Consider the following 12,134-nt stretch of genomic DNA (forward strand, 5'->3'; position numbering starts at 1 on the left):
TTTAAACATGTTGTACTGGTTACTTTTATGTAAAATGATAATTTACAATTATTTACTCACATCAAACTTAGAATCCATAGCCTTACTCTTATTGAATAGATTATTTTGGTTCCTCTTTAGCATGTTTGACTACAATACAAACAATACACCATCCATCGAGGAACAGCACAGACATGGAATTTTACGCACCTTTTCCCCACCTTTACAACAATCCTAATTGAAGTTTTTTTTTACTTTTTGAAGGAAATTAAAGGTCTTTATCACAATTTTTGCCCAAAAGTAACAAAATTTCACTTAGGTAAAGATGAAAATGAGATGCACACAAATCCAAAACTTGGCTGGGCTGTTCCTAAAAGTATATACAGAATAATTAGGCCATGTACTGAAACATGAATATATTTAGAATAATACATAATGTATTTAAGAATATGGTACAATGCACTTCCAGTGTGTTCATTTGGACATAATTTGTTGTGAAATAGGTTGATGTATGTAAGCATGTACTGCTAATCTTCAATCACATTTAATTTCAACAGATTAAATCACATTTTGCAGATATCTTCAATTCTTGGAACTTAAAAAATTAGTTACTATTTTGTTCATCGCCTTTTTTAAGAAAATGCAATCAAAATTCTCAAATTTAATTCTTCATAAACTGGATTGCTTCAAGGACAGTTGATGAACTACAAGTATGCATAACAAGTTTCTAAAATTGTAATTTGTTTGCCTATTTGGTTCAGTACTTAACAGTTCATGTACTATTATAAGTTCAAGAACTTAAATTTCATGAACTGATATTCATGAACAGTTCATGAACTAAGGAAAAGTTCAAGAACTTTAATTTCATGAACAGTTCGTGAATTTGGAGGAAAAGTTAAAGAACTTGAATTTCATGAACTGATGTTCATGAACAGTTCATGAACTCAGGGGAAAAGTTCAAGAACTTGAATTTCATGAACTGATGTTCATGAACAGTTCATGAACTCTAAAGAAAAGTTCAAGAACTTGAATTTCATGAACTGATGTTCATGAACAGTTCCTGAATTAATTTGACTTTTCACAACCAGTTCATGAACAGTTCATGAAGTTCATGAAGCGTTCATGAACTTAAGAACTTTTTTTCACTGGGGAAGGTATAGTATTAGTATCTTGTTTTGTCCCGCTGGACATGGGTGTGAATTGCTGAAAATGATTTCCAATACTCGACTCTTGTGTTTTGATAGGAAAAGTTGTGAGCAGTTGGATGAGGGAAAGCTTCCAAATGGTTCTGAATTGAAATGCTGGGAATTTGGTATCATCAACTGCGAGTCCGTGTCCAAGTCCGTGTAATGTGGTTATGGATGAGGACTATCCTGTAAAAGAAAATCTTTTCTTTCTGTTATATTCATATACAGTAAAAGAAGCAAGACCTTCAGAGTTAAAAGTCCGTCTCCCTTCTTTCCACAAGTTTTCTAAGTTCAAATTTCTGTGTCATGAGCAGGATTTCTACACAAGTAGTGGAATCCTGTTCATGGTGAAGTACCGGGTCCGTACTTAAATTACATATCCTGTTCATGCACAACCAGGTTTATGAAATTTTCGTAAAAATCCTCACAGATTCCTTGTCAAAGCCGTGCCATGGCCAGGCAGATTCCTGTTCATTGTAACAGAATTGAAACCTTGTGGCCTTTGGACTAAATGAATAACACAAACACAATGTGTGTGAATGACGAGACTTGTGTATTGTACAATAAGATGATGGCACAAAAACAATAAATGAAACAATCTCTTCAATACCCAACTCTTGCACACACCATACACACACATTCACAAAAGAAAGTATATATATATATATATATATACACCGCTCCCTCGATAACTCGCGCCCTGATAACTCGCGAACCCACTTATAACGCGGTGTCTGGCACGGATCCCGTCTTTTTTTAAAAGAAAATATTTTTAAAAAATGAAGAAAATCGTGATCAGAACTGGTGAATGAAACCTTGATATATCACCCGTTTTATCATCGAAAATGGCGGTTAGTGCCCGAAAAGTTGGAATCAACATCGTGAAATTTTCAGGTTTTAATAAGGAATCACATATCTTGTTAGATTTTATCAGAAAAAATATTTTCTCAATTCACTGTAAATAATACTGTACATGTATATGGCGCAACAGCGATCAATGAATTATAGTAAATGCTAATAGGTGGCAACACTGAATGAAATGAACACTAATTAAATATGTCTTGTCAGAGGAAATTAGTGTTTTAATCTTTTCATTGTGTTGCAGTGTAAGCAGTATAATCGTTGCATGTTCTCGTCTATTCAAACATGAAAATAGCAGATTGACCATCACATCGATGCCCACGAGCACATCTGTGAGAACCTAATTAAGTACCGGCTGCGCTTTGATCGACGACTTGGGGAAGTGTTTGTTGCATTGTAAAAATCAATTAAAATAGACCTGCTTTGTTTTATCACGTTAAGTCGGTCTTTTGTATCAAATCGGGTAAAAGATGTACAATACAAAAGTTCAAAGGAATGCAAATCCTACATGCATAAACTCTTGTGGTCAATATCGTGTCTCAACATCAATCAGTTTAATTGGACCAATCGAACATGGTTTCAAATAGTATGTACTTATTGTCATTAAAGTATATATTAATCAGTAATTTATCTTAATTATTTGTAAATGTGATCATGGAGAGCAAGGGAATCAAGCGAAAGGCGTACTCGGTGAATGAAAAGCTTACTGTCATAGAGAGGGTTCGTAATGGTGAATCAAGATCAAAAGTTTGTAGTGAACTTAAACTTGCCGAGTCGACACTTAGAGGTTGGCTCAAGGATGAGCAGAAATTTCGGGATTATTTGCATGAAGTTGATTCTGAGGATGGATTTAAACGGAAACAGGCATGCACTGCAAACGACACAGAATTAGATGATGCTATGTACACCTGGTTCACACAGCAGCATGAACAAGGTGTTCCGATTTCGGGAACAATTCTCAAGGCCCAGGCAGAGAAAATGGCCAAAACTGTGGATACTGATACAGATTTCATGGCAAGCCATGGATGGCTTTGGAGATTCCAGCGCCGACATGGAATAAAACAAAATTCATTGTCGGGAGAGATACGCTCAGCAAATCAGGCGGCCACATCTAGTTATCCCAACCAACTCCGAGAGATACTGACCCGTGACGGATATACAGACGACCAACGACCAAGTTTATAATTGTGATGAGGCTGGTCTATGCTATCAGATGATGCCAGACAAAACTCTAGCTACCAGAGATGATACACACAAAAAGCTGAACAAAGAGAGATTAACACTTTTGTTTTGTGTTAACAAAACTGGCACACATAAAATTAAACTATTATGTGTTGGCAAATACAAGTCTCCCCATTGTTTTCATCACATGAATATGGACAGCCTTCCATTTGTATATAGAAATAGTGGAAATGCATGGATGACTGCAACAATATTTACAGAGTGGTTTTCTAAGATGTTTGTCTCCGCCGTCAGAAACCACCTGCGATCCAGGGGCTTAGAGGAGAAAGCTCTACTGCTATTAGACAATTGCCCAGCACACACCCCTGCTGATTCACTACAAACAAGCGATGGAAAGATCCAGGTGGAATATCTCCCTAAAAACACAACATCATTAATCCAGCCACTAGACCAGGGAATTATAAGCGCTTTTAAACAGAATTACCGTCGACTGTTAATACAGTCCATGCTGGACAGTGGAGAAGGTGTTACAACCTTTCTCAAGAGTGTGAGTTTGAAGGAGACTGTTTTCATGGGTGGTCAAGCATGGAGATTGATCACACCTAAGATAATAGAGGGGTGCTGGATGAAGGGTCTTGGAGCTGCCTTTGATATAAAGCAAGACATTGATCAAGACAGTGTTGACGAGAGCGACTTTGAAGGTTTCAGCGAAACGGATGTCGTTCAGGCAGAGGCTGTTTGGGAGAAATTTATACCGACCCATGCTGCTCAGATGGATGTTAATCGCGAAGATATGGAGGGGTGGTTATGTGCTGACAATGACTGTCCCACAGCTGAGTACATGACAGAAGAACAGATTGTACATTCAGTAACAAGCAGAGTCGCATTGGAAGACGATTCCAATTGGAGCACCCCTAGTGTCGAGAGTGAAGCCGATTCAGATGTTGCTCCACCTCCCCCCTCTGCACAGGAAGCAATAGAATCTTTTAATGTTGCCATCCGGTGGCTGGAGACCCAAAATGTTGACTCTGTGAAGATAATTCAGTTGAGAAACCTAAGAGATTTTGCTCGGCGGCAGAGAAATAAACTGACAACACAAAAAAAAATTAACAGATTTTTTCAAAATGTGAATTTATATTTGTTAACTGTGTCAAAAACTGCAAATATTGTCATATTCTCACTCGCGTATTTGTATTTAAATATTTTTTTTTTCTTTTTGTTTTCACATTTCTGACATTTAGACCCATTAAGTTATGGTTGGTAATGGTTTATCTTTGTGAATTTATTTTTTTACATTTTACTCTATCTATCTATCTATCTATCTAGTGATAGCAGAATTTTTTTTTAGAGCAACACAAGTTTCAACGTTGTCGTTTTTCGATATGAATGTTATCTTTTTTGATAAAAGAAATCTTGATTCATTTTGAACAAACAATAAAACTAGAATGTATCCAAATCAACACAAAAAACAGTGACGTAATACACAATGTGTTTAGCGATACACATGTTAAGAGTACTGATACCTCGTGGAATAATGTTTGTTTTTATGATCTTTTCAAGATACTTTATCCATAAATTAAAGATAATTTATAAAGAAAAACGAACAACACCTTTATAAAGAAATATTTATTCACAGTTATTTTCAGCACGATTATGAAACGAGTATTTAACAGTGCAAACCCCCCCCCCCTTTCGCCTCTCTCTGTCGATCTCCATCTCTTTATTAGTTTTTTTATATAGGTTCCTCGGTAACTCGCACCCTCGCTTATAGTGCGGTCGATGTTTTTGGACCCCGTTGTGCGCGAGTTATCGAGGGAGCGGTGTATATATGTGTGTGTGTGTGTGATATATATGTATCTAATGATATGAGGAGGATTGAGATGATGACGACATAGTGCTGAAATTTGAATGATAATGACGTTGGTTCATACAACCGATATACTACGATATACTACATTACATATATATAAAAATGACAAAACATAATGTCAGTTTGACACCACATCGGGTGTGCTCTGGTTCAACTTCCCACTTTGAACGAAAAAAAACACAAAATATGACAGTTCCACTTTGGTTCAACTTCCCAGATTCATACGGGCTCAACTTCACCCTCCACCAGTTTTGTCTGGCTCAACTACTATCCCTTCAATTTCAGTTTGGCGCCACAATGCCTCCCACCAATTACTGTCTGGCATAACAACACCTCCCACCAGTTTCCATCTGGTTCACCTATTCTTCCCCTCCACCAGTTTCAGCTAAAAATAGATGAAACTGGAAGCGTATAATATGAAATACTCAATCACACAAAATGGCCCCCACCCAAGCATACTTTAGATGTGATGGATGGGGTGCATTATTGGAGTAAGCCGGAGCTTGTTCATCATCTTTACTCTCATCTGAGTTGAAAGGAATACTGCATTCAGTTTGTATTTCCACGTATGGCTGTTCTTCTGCCATCTTATTGGTATTGTCTGATTTTCAGTGGATGTGACCTTGATCGGTTCTAGGGGTCGTTGACTTTCTGGTAGAGGTCCAGTTCACGCTGTAGAGTGGTTCATAGTCTTTAATAAGACCGCTTTCCTCCTGTCTTTGCGCTTTCTATTTATGTTCCTTCTGCATTCGCCATTATTCCCAGGGTCAGCAATATTATACTGCCTTTCCTCTGGAGGAATTGCAGTTGGCATAACCCTTGAGCTCTCTAATATCCAAGACACAAGAGATCATATTCAACAGTTCAAATACTGTTTTAATTTGTAGGCAGGAACTCTCATCAGATTAGGGTAAAAAGCTGCAATAAATGTAAATACAACCATTACAAAATATGAAATTACTACATCTACGTTAAATTAAAGAAACATATCTGTAGTACTGAAACAATCAACATGTATCGAAAGTAAAAAGTTCCTCATGTCTTTCCATCCTTTTGAATTCACGAATGAATTAACTTCCATTATGTGCTCGTATATTTAATTTCTGATATGGATGTTAATTGAAAATGACAATCATTTCTGACAATAGGGATGGATAACAATACGCAATGCCACGTGTCTTGCAAGTGCATATGGTACCCTTTATTTGTGTCAGATTCATTATAAACATTCCTTTTGTGTCATCATTAAAACCCTCTTAGTAACAATCTTCATTAAGCCACGGTAGAGCTGTTAAGTGGGACGTACCTTATGGTGAATTTCAAAGTATGGGAGCACATAATGGACGTTAATTCATTCGTGGTCTTTCTTTTTCCTGTGTGTTTTTAAAGGGGCATGCTTGTTCACTATACTGATGAACAGATCTGTCCAAGTATCTAAAATATCATCAATATCTTCAAAGATTTGGACTGTATTCCATGGAATCTATTTCAGATCTTCTAGGAATTTAACAGGATCAAAGTTTTGAAAGGATCTATAAGTAATGGATTTATGGATATTATTTTTTGTTGATTTGCCATTGACTTTATGTGTTAGAAAAATTGCAAAGTGGTCACTTATACCAATCTTTGGAACCATTACTTCCAAAACATTTTCTTTTGTATTGGTATAAATGTGATCTATAAGTGTTTTAGAGGTAGATGTTACTCTGGTGGGTTCATTTACTAGTTGCTCCATACCTAATGAAGCAGTAAAATTCATCCAATTCACTTTTATTTGATCAATGAGAAAGTCTCTATTTATATTGCCAAGAATGTAAAATTCTTTATCTTCTTTTGAAATTTTATCTACTTGAAGTTCAAAATATTTACACCAATCAGTATGTGATGATGGGGGTCTGTACACAAAACCTACTAAATAAAGCTTAGCTTTTTCTGGAGTGATCTGTAGCCAAATGGATTCTATTTCCTGTGTTTCTTGTCTTCCTGTCTTTTACAAATAGTATCAGTTCTAACATACACAAGGAGCCCACCGCCACCAGTTTTCCTATCCTTTCAATAAGGTTTGAATTTGGCAGGTAATTCCGATCATGCATTCCCACACTCCCCTCGTATGAGAAGAGTGAGGTGGATTAAATATCCATATAATTCCTTTCTTGTATAAAAATTCCTTAACCCTTTGCCGCATGCAAGCGCCTCTGTATGCTTCTACTCCATTGACATGCAAGTGCCTTGTGACATCTCTGCTCCATTCGCATGCAAGCACCTTTTGATGCCTTTACTCCATTTGCATGCAAGCACCTTTTGCCCAAACCAAAATCACAAGCTTTTTTTTTAAGGTTGCGGCAAGCTTGCTATGTAAGCTTGCGGCAAGCTTAGATTTAAAATCGCGGCAAGCTTGCCCAGTTGCAGGCTTATTTTTAAGGTTGCGGCAAGCTTGTTGTATAAGCTTATTTTTAAGGTTGCGGCAAGCTTAGATTTGAAACCGCGGCAAGCTTGTTATGTAAGCTTGCTGCAAGCTTTGATATAAAACTATGGCAAGCTTGCATGGCCTGTATTGCTGCCATATTTCTTGCCCTTGATGTGTGAAAAGTACCAGTAATATTAAATATTAAAAGTAAAATGTTGATATATGCTATAAAATAATTAGCACAAAATCAATGTCACAACAAATGAGTAGCCATCAAATCATTTAATAATGTTCAATTAAAAGAATAAAAAAGCATGTGAAGGAAGTGTTGTTACAAAAAACAACAATATTATAATTATAATAATCTAAATCCATAATCAGAAGAAATTCTTCAAATCCACAAGTTCATTGTCTTATACTGCGTCTAGCTGTGGCACATTTGCTATTTATTACATCATTACTGTCTTTCTTGAACTGTTTTAAAACAAATCCCTGTATTGCCTGTATTGCCAAATTTGGCAAGGCACTTGTCTTAACTGAAGAGTTGTGAGTAATTCGAGTCCCTGTCGTATTCGATGTTGCCAACTGTTCTTTTGTAAAGAGCGTGTCCAGAAGAGATATTAGTAGCTTTCTTGGTTGTGTTCCGATGTGAAGTGCATTATTGGAGTAAGCCGGAGCTTGTTCATCATCTTTACTCTCATCTGAGTTGAAAGGAATACTGCATTCAGTTTGTATTTCCACGTATGGCTGTTCATCTGCCATCTTATTGGTATTGTCTGATTTTCAGTGGATGTGACCTTGATCGGTTCTAGGGGTCGTTGACTTTCTGGTAGAGGTCCAGTTCACGCTGTAGAGTGGTTCATAGTCTTTAATAAGACCGCTTTCCTCCTGTCTTTGCGCTTTCTATTTATGTTCCTTCTGCATTCGCCATTATTCCCAGGGTCAGCAATATTATACTGCCTTTCCTCTGGAGGAATTGCAGTTGGCATAACCCTTGAGCTCTCTAATATCCAAGACACAAGAGATCATATTCAACAGTTCAAATACTGTTTTAATTTGTTGGCAGGAACTCTCATCAGATTAGGGTAAAAAGCTGCAATAAATGTAAATACAACCATTACAAAATATGAAATTACTACATCTGCGTTAAATTAAAGAAACATATCTGTAGTACTGAAACAATCAACATGTATCGAAAGTAAAAAGTTCCTCATGTCTTTCCATCCTTTTGAATTCATGAATGAATTAATTTCCATTATGTGCTCATATATTTAATTTCTGATATGGATGTTAATTGAAAATGACAATCATTTCTGACAATAGGGATGGATAACAATACGCAATGCCACGTGTCTTGCAAGTGCATATGGTACCCTTTATTTGTGTCAGATTCATTATAAACATTCCTTTTGTGTCATCATTAAAACCCTCTTAGTAACAATCTTCATTAAGCCACGGTAGAGCTGTTAAGTGGGACAGTTGTGATTGAGTAATAAAACAGTCTATATCATCAACCAACCAGAATTTTTTCACTCCAGTGCTCTGAAAAATAAAATAAAATTAATGATTTTAGCAATTGTTTTCTTCTGATAAGGTTGGATTGGGTAGAAAAGCATTACATTTACTTGTCATGCATAAGGCATTGATCAGACCTATTCCAATTTGTGGATATAACAATAAGGGGGCTCTTCAGTAGCAAAGAAAATAAATTAACAGAAAATTTCAAACAGTTTAAACGAGTCTGTGCAATGTTATGAATAATGCTACATTTAATAATGCCCCTAGCACAAGCTTAAATTAGTAAATAATTTGAGAAAGTTGCACCTTATCAAGACCAAAACCCAAAACGAGCTTGTCCAAAAATGTTGTGTGCATTGGCTACTTGAAACTTTTAGTTAACATGAATAAACAAAATACCGTAACGTTTTCCTCCCATGCGTATTTCTTCAGTGCAGTGTCTGCTGCAGCTCCAACTGGCTTATCTACAGTAGGAATTTCCTGAGCTTCAGAAGCAGAATGGCTTGCCATTGAATGCAATGAAGGTGATTCAAACTGCAGCCTCGTTTTCTTTGGTTTAACAATACTTGCAGAATTCCTTACTAGCTTGCACAACCTCAACTAGCTTGCTGCAAGCTTGTGGTAAGCTTGCATTTTGGTTTGGGTGACACCTGCTGTAAACATCTGCCATTTTTAGCGGGTTTTCATAGCGCCACCTTCGGGGAAAACCCCCTATTAGATACCTCATTCATTGCTGTGAATGACCATTACCCCAGATCACGTGGTCACTATTTATGCTCTGGTCAAAATCTGTTATTTAAAGTAACTGGGTCGTATTCTCCACTCTCCAAAATGGAGGTCGTGGATTTCATTCAGTACTTTTCATGATTAGAATCACAACTATGAAAGCTTCAATAACTTAGGTAAAGGATCTGATATTGATGTAGGTAACAATTAGTTTTTATAAATTATCAAATTCATATGACATAGTGATGTAGACGCAAAGAACTTGTAAATTTTGAGTATGAGAAATGACAGCTACGGTTGGTCATGTGGCTTCACTGACTTGAGGGTGAACAAGTTCTCCCAAGATTTTAAAGCACATAAAAAATTATTCCATGAAAAATAATTACACATATAAAATGACCAGACATTACTCCTAAATTTTTTCGTACATAATAGATGTGTACCATACCAAAACTGTAAAATGGTTAAAATTGCTGTTAAAATAACATACACTACACTGCATAACAGTTAACAGGCAGGCCTATGTGTATGGAGTCGAATAGGTAACAGGTGTTCTATTTATAGCGCACTGCACTGGGTAAATTTGCCTCATGTATATTGGAGGACTAAAAAGCCATACACTCTATGAGGTAAAGGGTTAACAAGACCATCCTCCACATTAATGGCATCAATCTTCAGGTCGTCAGTCGAACCGATAAAATTGTTTCCACAATCTGATCGTAACTCCCTCGCGTTACCTCTGATGGAAATGAACCTCTGAAAGGCATTTATGAATGCAGATGTACTGAGATCTTCAATCACCTCAATACGGATGGCTCTAATCATAAGACGTGTAAAGAGTATGGCCCAACGCTTACTGTTGGCTAAACCTCCTCTAGTCCATCATGCTATACTATGACTGACCATGGACCAAATGTATCCACTCCTAAATAGGTGAATGGAGGTACTGGTTCAAGGCAATTGGGAGGTAGATCAGACATCTTCTGGTACTCTGGTTTCCATGCAATTTATGACATTTCACATACTTGTGGATCAGTGAGGATATCAACCACTTGCCTCTTATAATCCAAAGTCTGGCAGCTCTAAGTGCCCCTTCTGTGAAGTGCCATCCTTGGCATTTTACATTATCATGGTGATGACGTACAAGTAATGCCGTGATATGATGGCGTCCAGAGATAATAAGTGGATTCTTTTCTTAAATGCTAAGATCCGCTCTATTAAGGCGACCTCCCACTCTAAGTATGCCATCCTTATCAATGACTGGGCTGAGAGATAGCATTGGACTGTCTCTTGGTAATGGCTTTTTCTCCTTGAGGCAGGCTAATTCGCTGCTATATGTCTCATGCTGCACCACTCTAATTATGAAATGCTGAGTCGTGTGATAGGTTTTCACAGTCCTGAATTCCGAGCACATATGACATCCTTTGCAGTGTTCATTGCTGTAATAGAGTAGAACAATGTGTCTAAGATGGGCAAAAGTTTCCACTAAGTTCTTCCAAGATGAAAATCTTTCAAAACAATGTGAACCCAGTGAGTTTTTTTCTGACACAATTGTTTTGAGTGCGTCAGCCTTTGGTCTCAGCTCTTTATCCTCGTCAGCATCCAAGAGAGGGAATGTGTCATCAGCAGATTATTTGTCTTTACAGAGTAGATGTGATGGGCCTAACACTCAAGGAATTGACCTCGTAGTATAGTCAGCGGGGTTCAAGTCCATTGAAATGTAGGTCCATTTTTCTGGTCTAGTGGATTTTCTGATGCGCTCCACTCTGTTACTGATGTATACGTAGAATCTTCTCATTTGGTTGTGTATATATCCTAGAACAACTTTTCTATCGGTGTAAAACCGCACTGTGTCCATTATAATATCTAAGTGATCCAATATAGTATAGTATAGTACTGCTGCACAGAGTTCAAGACAAGGAATAGTATGCCCATGCATAGGAGCAACTTTAGTTTGTGTAGAACGAAACCAATTTGTTGACTACCATTGGCAGCTGTAGTCTTCAGGTAAGCTACTGTGGTGATAGCTTTTTCAGAAGCCTCAGAAAATATGTACAACTCTTGACAGCAATACTGAGTCACATAGACAAATATGTGCATGGAATTTTTACATGTTCAAGGATCTGTAACGAATCTCTCCAATCCTCCGATTCTGCTTGATGTTCAACAAGCAGAGCTTCATCCCAGTCTGTAGTTTCTGATATCAGATTCCTAAGAAAAACCTTCCCTTGAATTGTAACGGGGGCAGCAAAACCTATAGGATCAAAGAGGCTGTTGACAGTAGACAGAATTCCTTGCCGTGTATAAGGCTTCTCCTTGGATGACACTTGAAATGTGAATGAATCTGAATTAAGGCATAGACTGTGCTGTAAGGGTATCCCATGTCAGGCCTAGACTGCGCTGT

This window comes from Sinohyriopsis cumingii, chromosome 7, assembly GCF_028554795.1.
Source record: "Sinohyriopsis cumingii isolate HCF-2022 chromosome 7, ASM2855479v2, whole genome shotgun sequence".
NCBI lineage: Eukaryota > Metazoa > Mollusca > Bivalvia > Unionida > Unionidae > Sinohyriopsis > Sinohyriopsis cumingii.